Raw genomic sequence first — 14,417 nt, 5'->3', positions numbered from 1 at the left:
GCACAAAGTCAGTTCTTGAATGTTGGAACTGCGGCAAGAAGGGCCACGTCAAGAAGGATTGCTGGTCCAGGAAGAAGAAGGAGACAGAGTCTCAAGACAACAAGCCAACATCAGAGGCCAATGTGGCAGGTAAAGTAGAGCAAGATGCTCTAATTCTCTCATTAGACAATGTGTCTAATTCCTGGATAGTAGATTCCGGGGCTTCATTCCTTGCCACACCACACAAGCAACATCTCCAAGACTACACCAAAGGTAATTTTGGGTATGTATACTTGGGAGATGATGAAGCTTGTGAGATTGTCGGCAAAGGTATAGTTTCTCTCAAAACTGCTAACGAAAATGAATGGAAGCTTAAAGATGTTAGGCATGTTCCTTCTCTTCGCAAAAATTTGATCTCTACAGGACAATTGGACGATGAAGGTCACAACATTGCATTCGGAAACAAACGGTGGAAGATCTCAAAGGGATCTTTGGTGCTTGCCAAGGGTGAAAAAGTCGGTACACTTTACTTGTGTACTGTTAGCATGCAACCTTCAGCTTGTGCAGCAACTACAGAAGTTGACAGTGCGGTGTGGCACTACCGACTTGGGCATATGAGTGCCAAAGGAATGCAAATCCTTCAAACAAAGAAGCTTCTACCAGGTCTGAAAGAAGTGGACTTAGAGTTCTGTGAAGATTGTGTTTATGGTAAACAAAAGAGGGTACAATTTCAAAACTCAGGAAATGAAAAAAAAAATTAAAAACTTGAGTTGGTTCATTCTGATGTTTGGGGTCCTGCAAGTACACCATCACTTGGTGGCTCATTGTACTATGTAACATTCATAGACGATGCGACTAGAAAAACATGGATTTATGTCATGAAGAATAAATTCGATGTATTTTTCATATTTCCAAGGTGGAAAGCCTTTGTGGAGAATGAAACAGGTACCAAGGTTAAATGCCTCAGATCCGACAATGGAGGCGAATATTGCAGCCAAGCTTTTGAAATCTTTTGTGCTAGCAATGGCATTCGGAGGCAAAGGAAAACCCCAAGGACACCTCAACAAAATGGGATTTCGGAAAGGATGAACAGGACAATCATGGAACGAGCACGAAGCATGCGGCTACATGCAGGCCTACCGCTTGAGCTTTGGGCAGAAGCTGTAAGTACGTCTGTGTACTTAATCAATCGGTCACCCTCAACGGCATTGGATGGGGAGTTCCAGTAGAGGCATGGACAGGTAAACCGGTGAATTATGCATTTCTCAAAGTGTTTGGGTGTGAGGCTTTCATGCACATAGATAGAAGCCTAAGATCAAAGTTAGATGCAAAGTCCAAAAAGTGTTTCTTCATTGGCTATGGAGAAGGAGACTTTGGGTATCGCCTATGGAATCCTGAAGATGGTAAAATCTTAAGGAGTAGGGATGTAATTTTTAACGAACAAAATATCTACAAAGATTACTTGGAAAGAAAACAAACAAAAGAAACAGGTGATGAGTACATGGAGCTTGAGGACGGTGAAGACTCAAGGACTGCAAATGGTGACAATGTGCAACAACATCAACCAAATGAGGAGCTTCAACCTATTCCCCGAAGATCTACAAGAGCAAGTAGACCTCCAGAAAGGTTTGTTCCTTCCTTCAACCATCTCTTGATCTCAGATTCTGGAGATCCGGAACCATATGAAGAAGCTATGCAACATGAATCCAAAGAAGAATGGACGAAGAGCATGCAAGTGGAGATGGACTCACTACATCGCAACCAAACATGGGAGTTGGTTGAGTTGCCTAAAGGTAAGCGGGCACTTCAAAACAAATGGGTGTACAAGCTAAAGGAAGAAGAAGGTGGGAAGAAAAGGTACAAGTCTAGGCTTGTGGTAAAAGTTTTTTCTCAAAAGAAAGGTATTGACTTCAATGAAATATTTTCTCCTGTTGTAAAAATGAACTCAATTAGGCTTGTCTTAAGCCTTGTGGCTGCTCATGATCTAAATCTCGAGCAAATGGATGTAAATACGGCATTCCCTCACGGTGACTTAGAGGAGGAAATCTACATGCTTCAACCAAAGGGGTATGAAGTAAAAGGTAAGGAGAAAATGGTTTGCAGATTAAAGAAGAGCTTGTATGGTTTAAAGCAAGCATCAAGACAATGGTACTTGAAGTTTGATCGATGGATGTTGGATCATGGATTCACAAGATGCAACTCGGATCACTGCGTCTACACGGAGAATTTGGGAGATGGGAAATTCATCATCCTAATGTTGTATGTTGATGACATGTTGATTGCAAGTGCTAGCATTCAGGACATCAAAGACCTAAAAGAGGAGCTGTACAAATCTTTTTCAATGAAAGATTTAGGTGCTGCAAAGAGGATACTTGGTATGAAAATATCAAGGGACGGGACGAAGAAGACAATAAAGCTATCTCAAGAAGATTACATCAAGAAGGTACTAGAAAGGTTTGCAATGCAAAATGGAAAACCAGTTTCTACACCTTTGGCTGGTCATTTTAAACTAACGAAGGATATGTGTCCAAAGACACAAGAGGAGATAGCCTATATGTCTAAAGTTCCATATGCTGCAGCGGTAGGTTCTCTAATGTATGCTATTGTCTGGACAAGGCCAGACATTGCACATGCAGTGGGAGTTGTGAGTAGGTTCATGGACAACCCAGGCAAAGAGCATTGGCAAGCTGTGAAGTGGATACTTAGGTATCTAAAAGGGACAACAACAAATGCTTTGTATTTTGGAGGAACTGATATTTTTCTAGAAGGGTATGCTGATGCAGATATGGCAGGTGACAAAGATACTCGAAGGAGCACTACTGGCTATGTGTTCACGGTTGGAGGCACAGCAGTAAGCTGGGCTTCAAAGCTACAGAAAGTGGTTTCACTTTCTACCACGGAAGCAGAGTATGTAGCAATGACGGAGGCAAGCAAAGAAATTCTGTGGCTTCACAGATTCTTAGAAGAGCTTGGATTCAAACAAGACAATTGTGTCTTGTACAGTGATAGCCAAAGAGCTATCCATCTTGCGAAGAACTCAGCCTTTCATTCAAGGACAAAGCACATTGAGGTGAGATATCACTTCATACGCACTCTTTTGGAAGAGGGACAACTAAATCTAGGAAAGGTGCATACAAGTGAAAATCCTATAGACATGTTTACAAAGGTGGTCAACAAGGAGAAGTTGAGCTTTTGCTCATCTTCAATCGGCATTCAAGGATAAGAAGCTAGAATGGAAAGCAGTCACAGGTTTGGTTTGGAGATCAGTCTCCAAGTGGGAGATTGTTAAGTATGGAGCATGATTTACCCTTGTAATTTTCTGTGGTAAAAGCGCACATTTGTAAGGCCCCCATTATGAGGAGAAGCCATCGTGCGTAAAGGAAAATCACTCACCGGAAACCAAAATTTTCACGGACAAGAATCAGGGGCAACTTTAAAGGCCTCGGGGGCGGAGGCCCTGACACTTTTTTTTTCGCCGGAATATTCTTTCTCCCCGGAATATTATGGCCGGACGGCGGCCGGAACGTGTTGGAACACAACCGGTCGGTTGGCCGGTGGCCGGTGGTCGGAAGTCAATGGACGGTGGCCGGTGGCCGAATTCAAAAGCGGACTTGTCTTCTCAAGGGCGGCCACACATGGGCGGATTCGAGGGTCCGATTTGGACTTATTCGCACAAGGGCGGCTACAGATGGCTGTCTCTCACAAGAGAGGGCAGCCCTTTTGGCCTATAAAAGGAGGCCATTTCTACACACATTTCATAGTGTGAAGTTGATGCAACAAGGTGAGTGTGAGGTGGTAAGAGTGAAGCAAGGCGGGAGCTCCATTAAGGCTATAATCCCTTTGTAAACTACTTCTTGTTTTGAAGTACTAAAGCCATTGAGTGGCTGCTTTCCCGTGGACGTAGCCCACATTGCGTGAACCACGTATATCGTGTGTACTCTCTCTCCTCTCTCTCTCTCTCTCTCTCTCTCTCTCTCTCTCTCTCTCTCTACTCTATAATCTCGTGTATATAAATCTGTCTCTCTCCATTAAGTAATCTACTCAATTATCTATTTAGCTACGTCTTATTTCCTAAAAACTGGTATCAGAGCAAGGTTTGCTCGTAGCTAAATTATCTCAAGGACAACTAAAGCTAGGAAAGGTGCATACAAGTGAAAATCCTGCAGACATGTTTACAAAGGTGGTCAACAAGGAGAAGTTGAGCTTTTGCTCATCTTCAATCGGCATTCAAGGATAAGAAGCCAGAATGGAAAGCAGTCATAGGTTTGGTTTGGAGATCAGTCTCCAAGTGGGAGATTGTTAAGTATGGAGCCTGATTTACTTTTGTAATTTTAGGTGGTAAAAGCGCACATTTGTAAGGCCCCCATTATGAGGAGAAGCCATCGTGCGTGAAGGAAAATCACTCACCGGAAACCAAAATTTTCACGGACAAGAATCAGGGGCAACTTTAAAGGCCTCGGGGACGGAGGCCCCGACACTTTTTTTTTCGCCGGAATATTATGGCCGGACGGCGGCCGAAAAGTGTCGGAAAACAACCGGTCGGTTGGCCGGTGGCCGTTAGTCAATGGCCGTTGGCCGGTGGTCGGAAGTCAATGGCCGGTGGCCGGTGGTCGGAAGTCAATGGCCAGTGGCTGGTGGCCGAATTCAAAAGCGGACTTGTCTTCTCAAGGGTGGCCACACATGGGCGGATTGGAGGGTCCGATTTGGACTTATTCGCACAAGGGCGGCTACACATGGCTGTCTCTCACAAGAGAGGGCAGCCCTTTTGGCCTATAAATAGAGGCCATTTCTACACACATTTCATAGTGTGAAGTTGATGCAACAAGGTGAGTGTGAGGTGGTCAGAGTGAAGCAAGGCGGGAGCTCCATTAAGGGTATAATCCCTTTGTAAACTACTTCTTGTTTTGAAGTACTAAAGCCGTTGAGTGGCTGCTTTCCCGTGGATGTAGCCCACATTGGGTGAACCACGTATATCATGTGTACTCTCTCTCTCTCTCTCTCTCTCTCTCTCTCTCTCTCTCTCTCTCTCTACTCTATAATCTCGTGTATATAAATCTGTCTCTCTCCATTAAGTAATCTACTCAATTATCTATTTAGCTACGTCTAATTTCCTAACAACTGGTATCAGAGCAAGGTTTGCTCGTAGCTAAATTATCTCAAGGAAAGGATTCCTTGAATTGAGTGGGAGTTATGGCGGAGGAAGGGAAGCTCAAGATTGAGAAGATCCATGACAAAAACTACCAACATTGAAAGATGCAGATTGAAGACTATCTCTACCAGAAGGACCTCTATTTGCCACTAGCCGGTCTTGCGAAGAAGCCCGCAACAATGGCAGATGAAGCATGGATTGTCCTTGATCGAAAGGCACTGGGAACAATCCGGTTAAGCTTGGCGTCAACGGTGTCCTTCAATGTTTCGGAGATGAAGACCACGGAGGACTTGATGAAGTCACTTGACGACTCTTACGAGAAACCATCGGCATCCAATAAGGTATTTCTTATGAAGCGCTTGTTCAATATAAAGATGGCAGAGAATGGTTCAGTTGCAGAACACCTAAATGACTTTAACACAAACATAAGTCAACTTCGATCAGTGAAAATCAATTTCGATGACGAAGTGCGAGCTCTCCTTATACTATCATCTCTACTGGATAGTTGGGACAATCTTGTGATGGCTGTAAGTAATTTTATCTCTGGCACAAATACTCTTAAGTTTGATGATGTTGTGGGTGTTCTCCTAAGCGAGTAAGTTCGAAGGAGAAGCACAAGAGAATCATCAAGTGTTGCACTATCAGTGGAAACAAGAGGAAGGCTTAAGGAGAGGTTCAAAAACCAAAAGGGTCGTGATCACTCAAGGCGGACCAAGTCACGCACAAAGTCAGTTCTTGAATGTTGGAACTGCGGCAAGAAGGGCCACATCAAGAAGGATTGCTGGTCCAAGAAGAAGAAGGAGACAGAGTCTCAAGACAACAATCCAACATCGGAGGCCAATGTGGCAGGTAAAGTAGAGCAAGATGCTCTAATTCTCTCATTAGACAATGTGTCTAAATCCTAGATAGTAGATTCCGGGGCTTCATTCCATGCGACACCACACAAGCAACATCTCCAAGACTACAACAAAGGTAATTTTGGGTATGTATACTTGGGAGATGATGAAGCTTGTGCGATTGTCAGCAAAGGTACAGTTTCTGTCAAAACTGCTAACGAAAATGAATGGAAGCTTAAAGATGTTAGGCATGTTCCTTCTCTTCGCAAAAATTTGATCTCTACAGGACAATTGGACGATGAAGGTCACAACATTGCATTCGGAAACAAACGATGGAAGATCTCAAAGGGATCTTTGGTGGTTTCCAAGGGTGAAAAAGTCGGTACACTTTACTTGTGTATTGTTAGCACGCAACCTTCAGCTTGTGCAGCAACTACAGAAGTTGACAGTGCGGTGTGGCACTACCGACTTGGGCATATGAGTGCCAAAGGAATGCAAATCCTTCAAACAAAGAAGCTTCTACCAGGTCTGAAAGAAGTGGACTTAGAGTTCTGTGAAGATTGTGTTTATGGTAAACAAAAGAGGGTAAATTTTCAAAAATCAGGAAATGAAAGAAAAAATTAAAAACTTGAGTTGGTTCATTCTGATGTTTGGGGTCCTGCAAGTACACCATCACTTGGTGGCTCATTGTACTATGTAACATTCATAGACGATGCGACTAGAAAAACATCGATTTATGTCATGAAGAATAAATCTGATGCATTTTACATATTTCAAAGGTGGAATGCCTTTGTGGAGAATGAAACAGGTACCAAGGTTAAATGCCTCAGATCCGACAATGGAGGCGAATATTGCAGCCAAGCTTTTGAAAGCTTTTGTGCTAGCAATGGCATTCGGAGGCAAAGGACAACCCCAAGGACACCTCAACAAAATGGGATTTCGGAAAGGATGAACAGGACAATCATGGAACGAGCACGAAGCATTCGGCTACATGCAGGCCTACCGCTTGAGCTTTGGGCAGAAGCTGTAAGTACGTCTGTGTACTTAATCAATCGGTCACCCTCAACGGCATTGGATGGGGGAATTCCAGAAGAGGCATGGACAGGTAAACCGGTGAATTATGCATTTCTCAAAGTGTTTGGGTGTGAGGCTTTCATGCACATAGATAGAAGCCTAAGATCAAAGTTACATGCAAAGTCCAAAAAGTGTTTCTTCATTGGCTATGGAGAAGGAGACTTTGGGTATCGCCTATGGAATCCTGAAGATGGTAAAATCTTAAGGAGTAGGGATGTAATTTTTAACGAACAAAATATGTACAAAGATTCCTTGGAAAGAAAACAAACAAAAGAAACAAGTGATGAGTACATGGAGCTTGAGGACGGTGAAGACTCAAGGACTGCAAATAGTGACAATGTGCAACAACGTCAACCAAATGAGGAGCCTCAACCTATTCCCCGAAGATCTACAAGAGCAAGTAGACCTCCAGAAAGGTTTGTTCCTTCCTTCAACCATCTCTTGATCTCAGATTCTGGAGATCCGGAATCATATGAAGAAGCTATGCAACATGAATCCAAAGAAGAATGGACGAAGAGCATGCAAGTGGAGATGGACTCACTACATCGCAACCAAACATGGGAGTTGGTTGAGTTGCCTAAAGGTAAGCGGGCACTTCAAAACAAATGGGTGTACAAGCTAAAGGAAGAAGAAGGTGGGAAGAAAAGGTACAAGTCTAGGCTTGTGGTAAAAGGTTTCTCTCAAAAGAAAGGTATTGACTTCAATGAAATATTTTCTCCTGTTGTAAAAATGAACTCAATTAGGCTTTTGTCTTAAGCCTTGTGGCTGCTCATGATCTAAATCTCGAGCAAATGGATGTAAATACGGCATTCCTTCACGGTGACTGAGAGGAGGAAATCTACATGCTTCAACCAAAGGGGTATGAAGTAAAAGGTAAGGAGAAAATGGTTTGCAGATTAAAGAAGAGCTTGTATGGTTTAAAGCAAGCATCAAGACAATGGTACTTGAAGTTTGATCGATGGATGTTGGATCATGGATTCACAAGATGCAACTAGGATCACTACGTCTACACGGAGAATTTGGGAGATGGGAAATTCATCATCCTAATGTTGTATGTTGATGACATGTTGATTGCAAGTGCTAGCATGCACGACATCAAAGAACTAAAAGAGGAGCTGTCCAAATCTTTTTCAATGAAAGATTTAGGTGCTGCAAAGAGGATACTTGGTATGAAAATATCAAGGGACAGGACGAAGAAGACAATAAAGCTATCTCAAGAAGATTACATCAAGAAGGTACTAGAAAGGTTTGCAATGCAAAATGCAAAACCAGTTTCTACACCTTTGGCTGGTCATTTTAAACTAACGAAGGATATGTGTCCAAAGACACAAGAGGAGATAGCCTATATGTCTAAAGTTCCATATGCTGCAGCAGTAGGTTCTCTAATGTATGCTATGGTTTGGACAAGGCCAGACATTGCACATGCAGTGGGAGTTGTGAGTAGGTTCATGGACAACCCAGGCAAAGAGCATTGGCAAGCTGTGAAGTGGATACTTAGGTATCTAAAAGGGACAACAACAAATGCTTTGTATTTTGGAGGAACTGATATTTTTCTAGAAGGGTATGCTGATGCAGATATGGCAGGTGACAAAGATACTCGAAGGAGCACTACTGGCTATGTGTTCACGGTTGGAGGCACAGCAGTAAGCTGGGCTTCAAAGCTGCAGAAAGTGGTTTCACTTTCTACCACGGAAGGAGAGTATGTAGCAATGACGGAGGCAAGCAAAGAAATTCTGTGGCTTTACAGATTCTTAGAAGAGCTTGGATTTAAACAAGACAATTGTGTCTTGTACAGTGATAGCCAAAGCGCTATCCATCTTGCGAAGAACTCAGCCTTTCATTCAAGGACAAAGCACATTGAGGTGAGATATCACTTCATACGCACTCTTTTGGAAGAGGGACAACTAAAGCTAGGAAAGGTGCATACAAGTGAAAATCCTGCAGACATGTTTACAAAGGTGGTCAACAAGGAGAAGTTGAGCTTTTGCTCATCTTCAATCGGCATTCAAGGATAAGAAGCCAGAATGGAAAGCAGTCACAGGTCTGGTTTGGAGATCAGTCTCCAAGTGGGAGATTGTTAAGTATGGAGCCTGATTTATCCTTGTAATTTTTTGTGGTAAAAGCTCACATTTGTAAGGCCCCCATTATGAGGAGAAGCCATCGTGCGTGAAGGAAAATCACTCACAGGAAACCAAAATTTTCACGGACAAGAATCAGGGGCAACTTTAAAGGCCTCGGGGGCGGAGGCCCCGAGACTTTTTTTTGTCGGAATATTCTTTTTCGCCGGAATAATATTGCCGGACGGCGGCCGGAAAGTTTCCGAAAACAACCGATCGGTTGGCCGGTGCTCGGAGGTCAATGGCCGGTGGCCGGTGGCCGAATTCAAAAGCGGACTTGTCTTCTCAAGGGCGGCCACACATGGACGGATTGGAGGGTCCGATTTGGACTTATTCGCACGAGGGCGGCTACAGATGGCTGTCTCTCACAAGAGAGGGCAACCCTTTTGGCCTATAAAAGGAGGCCATTTCTACACACATTTCATAGTGTGAGGTTGATGCAACAAGGTGAGTGTGAGGTGGTGAGAGTGAAGCAAGGCGGGAGCTCCATTAAGGGTATAATCCCTTTTTAAACTACTTCTTGTTTTGAAGTACTAAAGCCATTGAGTGGCTGCTTTTCCGTGGATGTAGCCCACATTGGGTGAACCACGTATATCATGTGTACTCTCTCTCTCTCTCTCTCTCTCTCTCTCTCTCTCTCTCTCTCTCTCTCTCTCTCTCTCTCTCTCTCTCTCTCTCTCTCTCTCTCTCTCTCTATCTCTACTCTATAATCTCGTGTATATAAATCTGTCTCTCTCCATTAAGTAATCTACTCAATTATCTATTTAGCTACGTCTTATTTCCTAACACACCCTTCGGTATGATCCCAACATTTCTTCTAGAGATGGCCTCCATAGCTCGTCTAAATCTCCTTTGAGGGTTCTTTCTGCCCTGAAGCTTTCCATCAGCCACTCTAGACGTGCCGCTTTCTGTGATTTCGTCTCTTTTGCTGGCACTTGGGCAGATTCTTTCTTTCCTTTCTTCTGCTCTAGCTGCTCTTCTTGCACGGTTTCTAACTGGCGTTTCAAACGGGTTGCTACCCTTGGTGCTTTTGGCTGCTCGACATCTTCCTTATCTTCTTTGAGCCTCAGCCAGTCGTTCTGTGATGGAGGATCAGGCCATCTCCCCTTGGCATGCAATGCTCCATAAATCACCTTTGTGATTAGCTCACCCTGCACAATGTATGTGGGGTTCTTGTTGCCCATCTTTACCAGATTATCATGGACATAAGCTGCATAATTGATGATCTTTGGCTTGCTTTTCTACATTGCCCAGGTGAATGTTGTGGCAATTGCTGCAGGCGATATCTTGTACTTTTGTGGCCACTTTGTACACATATGGAAATATTGATTGTACAGCTGACTCATGATTGCTACTTTGGGGTTGGCAATATGTTCAAAGGTATAGCTGGGTTTCTTTTCAGTGTACACCTTTACTTCGTCTCTTCTTTTGGTTACACTATCCCCCTTGTTGGAGAGGTCTAGTGCAGCTGCCACCACTCTTTCTGTGATTAGAATCTCAGTGCATGTCTTGCCCTGCAGATATGTAACTCGGGCCACTCCATCTTCTTTTATTGTTGTCACAAATTTCTAGACTCTTTTTATGTCAATACCTGCCGGCACCTCTTCAAAGTAGTTGTGGAGATCAATCTTCTCCAGATACTCTGCCATCTTGCTTCTGACGAACTCATTGAGCTCTCACGGTAACATTGGTAGCTCTATCACATTTTCGTTGGTGTCTTTGAACACGCCTTGGTAAATCCTTAGATCATTGGACTCCAACAGATCTTCTTGGATCCATGTGCTTGTTGGCTTTAGAGTTCCTTCTGGTATGACGAAGGGCTCTACCTCTTTGAGGTAATCCTTTATGGTCATTCTTTTCTTCTTTGCCGATGACTTTGCGGGTGCCATAGATCCTGTTGCACTCAGTAGTCCGAAGTTAGCATTTTTTTTCCATATCAGCTGAGAAACTGAGTTTTATCTATCCAAATGACTTGAAAATTGAAAACAAAGCTTAAAAGGAACTTGTGAAACTGTGCATGTGCTCACAGTGCAATTCTGGCCAAAAATTTTCATTTAGACGTCCTACGTGTAGGATGTCTTTTTCATCAGATTTGGGTGGTACTTGACATGCTGGTAGTCCTTGGCCTGTGGAACATGGCCATGTGCTTGGATTTGGATTTGGGCATCAAAAAGTGGATTTTTGAGTTGATTCAGGCTTTAGGTCATAAATTGGGTAGAAAGTCTATTACAGGCAGCAAGTGATGTCCAAATGGGTTGGAAATTGATATATGGGCTCATTGCACCATGGTATTGGCTCCCATGATGTCACTCTTTGCACAGAAGGTCAAAATATATGCTGGAGACATCCTACGCATAGGATTCTATTTCATCACTCTTTGCACAGAAGGTCAAAATATATGCTGGAGACATCCTACGCATAGGATGTCTATTTCATCAAAATGGCTTGGGATTTGTTATGTGGGTAGTCCTTGGCATATGGAACATGGCCATGCTCTTAGATTTTGATTTGGACAAGATTTGATGCTTGTAAGAGCCTGTGTAGTATTTTTGGGCTCAAAAAGTGTATCTTGAAGGTGTTGGGGGTTTAAAAGATTAGAATGGCTTCAAACTTGGTATATGAGCTCTTGAAGATTATGTGATTAGATCTGGAATGGACAAAGTTCGCCCTCTGTAGGCCAAAATTGTCAAATAGACATCCTACGCGTAGGATGTCTACTTCATCAATTTTTGCAGGTGACCACACAGATTGGTTGGCTATGTGCTTGTGAATGTGTTGTGCAAGTTTCATGTGATTTGGACAAGTTTTGGTAGGTCTATGGCCCATTGTTGCCTCTATGCCCTAACTTTGCGTTTTTCATGCATATGAGGTCAATTTTGGTCCAAATGTGATGAAACTTGGTGGCTAGCATGTAAAGGTCATTCAGAAAATATGTGTGATGAGAAATGTTGGGATCTGTGCCCAGAAATGCCCTTGAGACATCCCACGTGTAGGATGTCTCCTGGTGATTGTTTCATGGAATCTGTCACTAGTGCCTGCCCTTAGTCCCCCTAAGTCCCTTTTTAAGCCTAATTTCAACAAAAAAATCAAATGGATAGAAAGTAACTCCCTATGTGGATTTCAGAGCCTCCAAGCGGTTTTCTGACTTTTGGAGTGCTTTTTGCCTATGAAATTTCTTGATGTTGGTCTCCATTGCTTCCCGATCCCTTGGGGATCCTTGCCATATGGTTTTTGTCGACTTTGGCTTCACCGGAGCTTCATTTGGAAATTTGTCGCTCTAGAAGCACCCGTGGTTGCGTTTACATGTCTTTGATGATTTGTGGTGGTCTACCACCATAGGACTTGGTTGTTGATGGTCTAGGAAAGCCGCTCGTGAAGTTTGGTGGCAAACGGACATGCGGTTTGGCTGCGAGAGCTATTTGACGCTTTGTGTGTCTGATGCCGTTTCTAAAGTTTAGTGCCGCTCCGGGTCACCTTTTGGTAATGTGGTCTACCTAGACTTGCCGAGCATGTCAAGATGCTCCTACCCATGAATTTTGGTAGCATTTGGGCACCTTTACGCCGATTTACCATTTGGTGGTCTCTTGCGGGATTCTAGGAATTAGGGTTTTTCCCGATGGTTTTCTACTGCCTTTGGACATCCAAAACTGGTCTCCTATTCTAGGGTAAGCTGCCAATGAAGTCTTGTTGCTTTTGGGTTAGCTTTTAGGTGGCCTCTTCTACGTTTAGGTCTCTACTGCCCGCTTTGTGTGTGAACCCTACGCTAGTTTTCGCGACAAAACGACAAACATGCGCGAAAAGCTCAAGGTGGTGAGCCTACCTCTCATGTCTGAAGCCCGTCGGGTAGTCGTGCGCGTCGTAGAAGCTGCTGGAAGTTCCGCTCGCTCTAGGTGACAGAAGCTCTCTCTCAAATGTCACTAGTGAAAATGAGGTGAAAATTTCTTATAATGGAGGTCCCCGAACCACTTTTCATGAAATTTGACATGTGCTACAACTTCTTGCGAGATGCGGTTTAGGCTCAAAAATTTCTTGATTTGGACTCCATTTGCCCTGTTTACCAAAAATTTGGCATTTCGGTCAAAATCTGGCGAAAACACGCTTTCCGCTCCAGTCTCATAATTGCACCCCCACTGTACCATAGGTTGTCCTATAGTCACTAATCATCCCCATATTTTTTGTTTTTCATTACGATAGTTTTTCACCTGCTTTTTGTATTTTTGAAGTTTTTATGCCGAAAATTAGCAAAATTAAAAGGAAAATAGCAAATTAAACCCAAAAAATCCCCAAAAATAAATAAATTAAAAACATCACCGCAAAACATTATATACACTCACATGCAATTTTTATGGCCGGATTTCTTCGTTTTACCAATATTTTGCCCGAAAAATGGCTATTTCGACTTATATACACACACCTAGGGGCTTGATTTGGCGTTTGGCCCCATATACCTGTAGATACATGCTATATAAGGGCATATGTACTTGGGTTAGTTCAGAACATTTTGCAATTAAATAACAACCCTTAAGATTAGTCGAAAATCATGCCCTTTTTTGCTCTTTCTGCTATTGGTTCCGCATTTGAGAATGCCTCCCCCCCTCCTAGCCAGAGTCCTCCCGGATGACAAGGTATCGCCTCGGAGTATGTGTCGTGCATAGGTTGAAAAACTTGTGCTAATGCTTGGCCGATTAATGTGACCCTATTTTATGCATACTCGGTCAATGCATGGCAAAATTAATGTTGTGCAAGAGAAGGGTATAAGAAAGATGCTTATTGGCATTCGCCATTGAGGTTTCCTGTTTTCTTGGCAAGTAACAGCTGTAACTCTACTGCTCTCTGTTTAATTGTCTTTCTTGCAAAAGTCAGTCGTTTTGCTGCTACTGTCGATATGGCCATAGTTGTCTCTTTGGAGAGCATTGTCTTGGCCGGAATGGCCGTGGACCTTATCTCCTTTTCTTTCCATTAGTAGCTTGTTTTTTGCCGTTTTTTGTAGGTTTTTTGCTACTTCTTTTGTTGCCACTGTTTTGTTGCTTATTGGCATCCACATAAGTCGGTTCTTCTGTTTGCCTTCCAATGTTGCTTGTACTGAAGGAAGTTTTTTTTGCTTTTGTTTCGATATCCAAATGCGAGTAACATTTGGGTTATTGTTGAGCATTTTCTTTGGGATCCATATTTGTTTTATGCCCTTAGTTTTTGGTTGAGCTATCTGCTTCGGTTGAATCCTTCCGTTGTATTGTTTTTGGTCTGCCATGTCATTTCTATCCT

Source organism: Adiantum capillus-veneris, chromosome 19 (genome assembly GCF_014529385.1).
Source record: "Adiantum capillus-veneris isolate H3 chromosome 19, ASM1452938v2, whole genome shotgun sequence".
In the NCBI taxonomy this organism is placed as follows: domain Eukaryota; kingdom Viridiplantae; phylum Streptophyta; class Polypodiopsida; order Polypodiales; family Pteridaceae; genus Adiantum; species Adiantum capillus-veneris.
Note: the sequence above shows the minus strand (reverse complement) of the source record.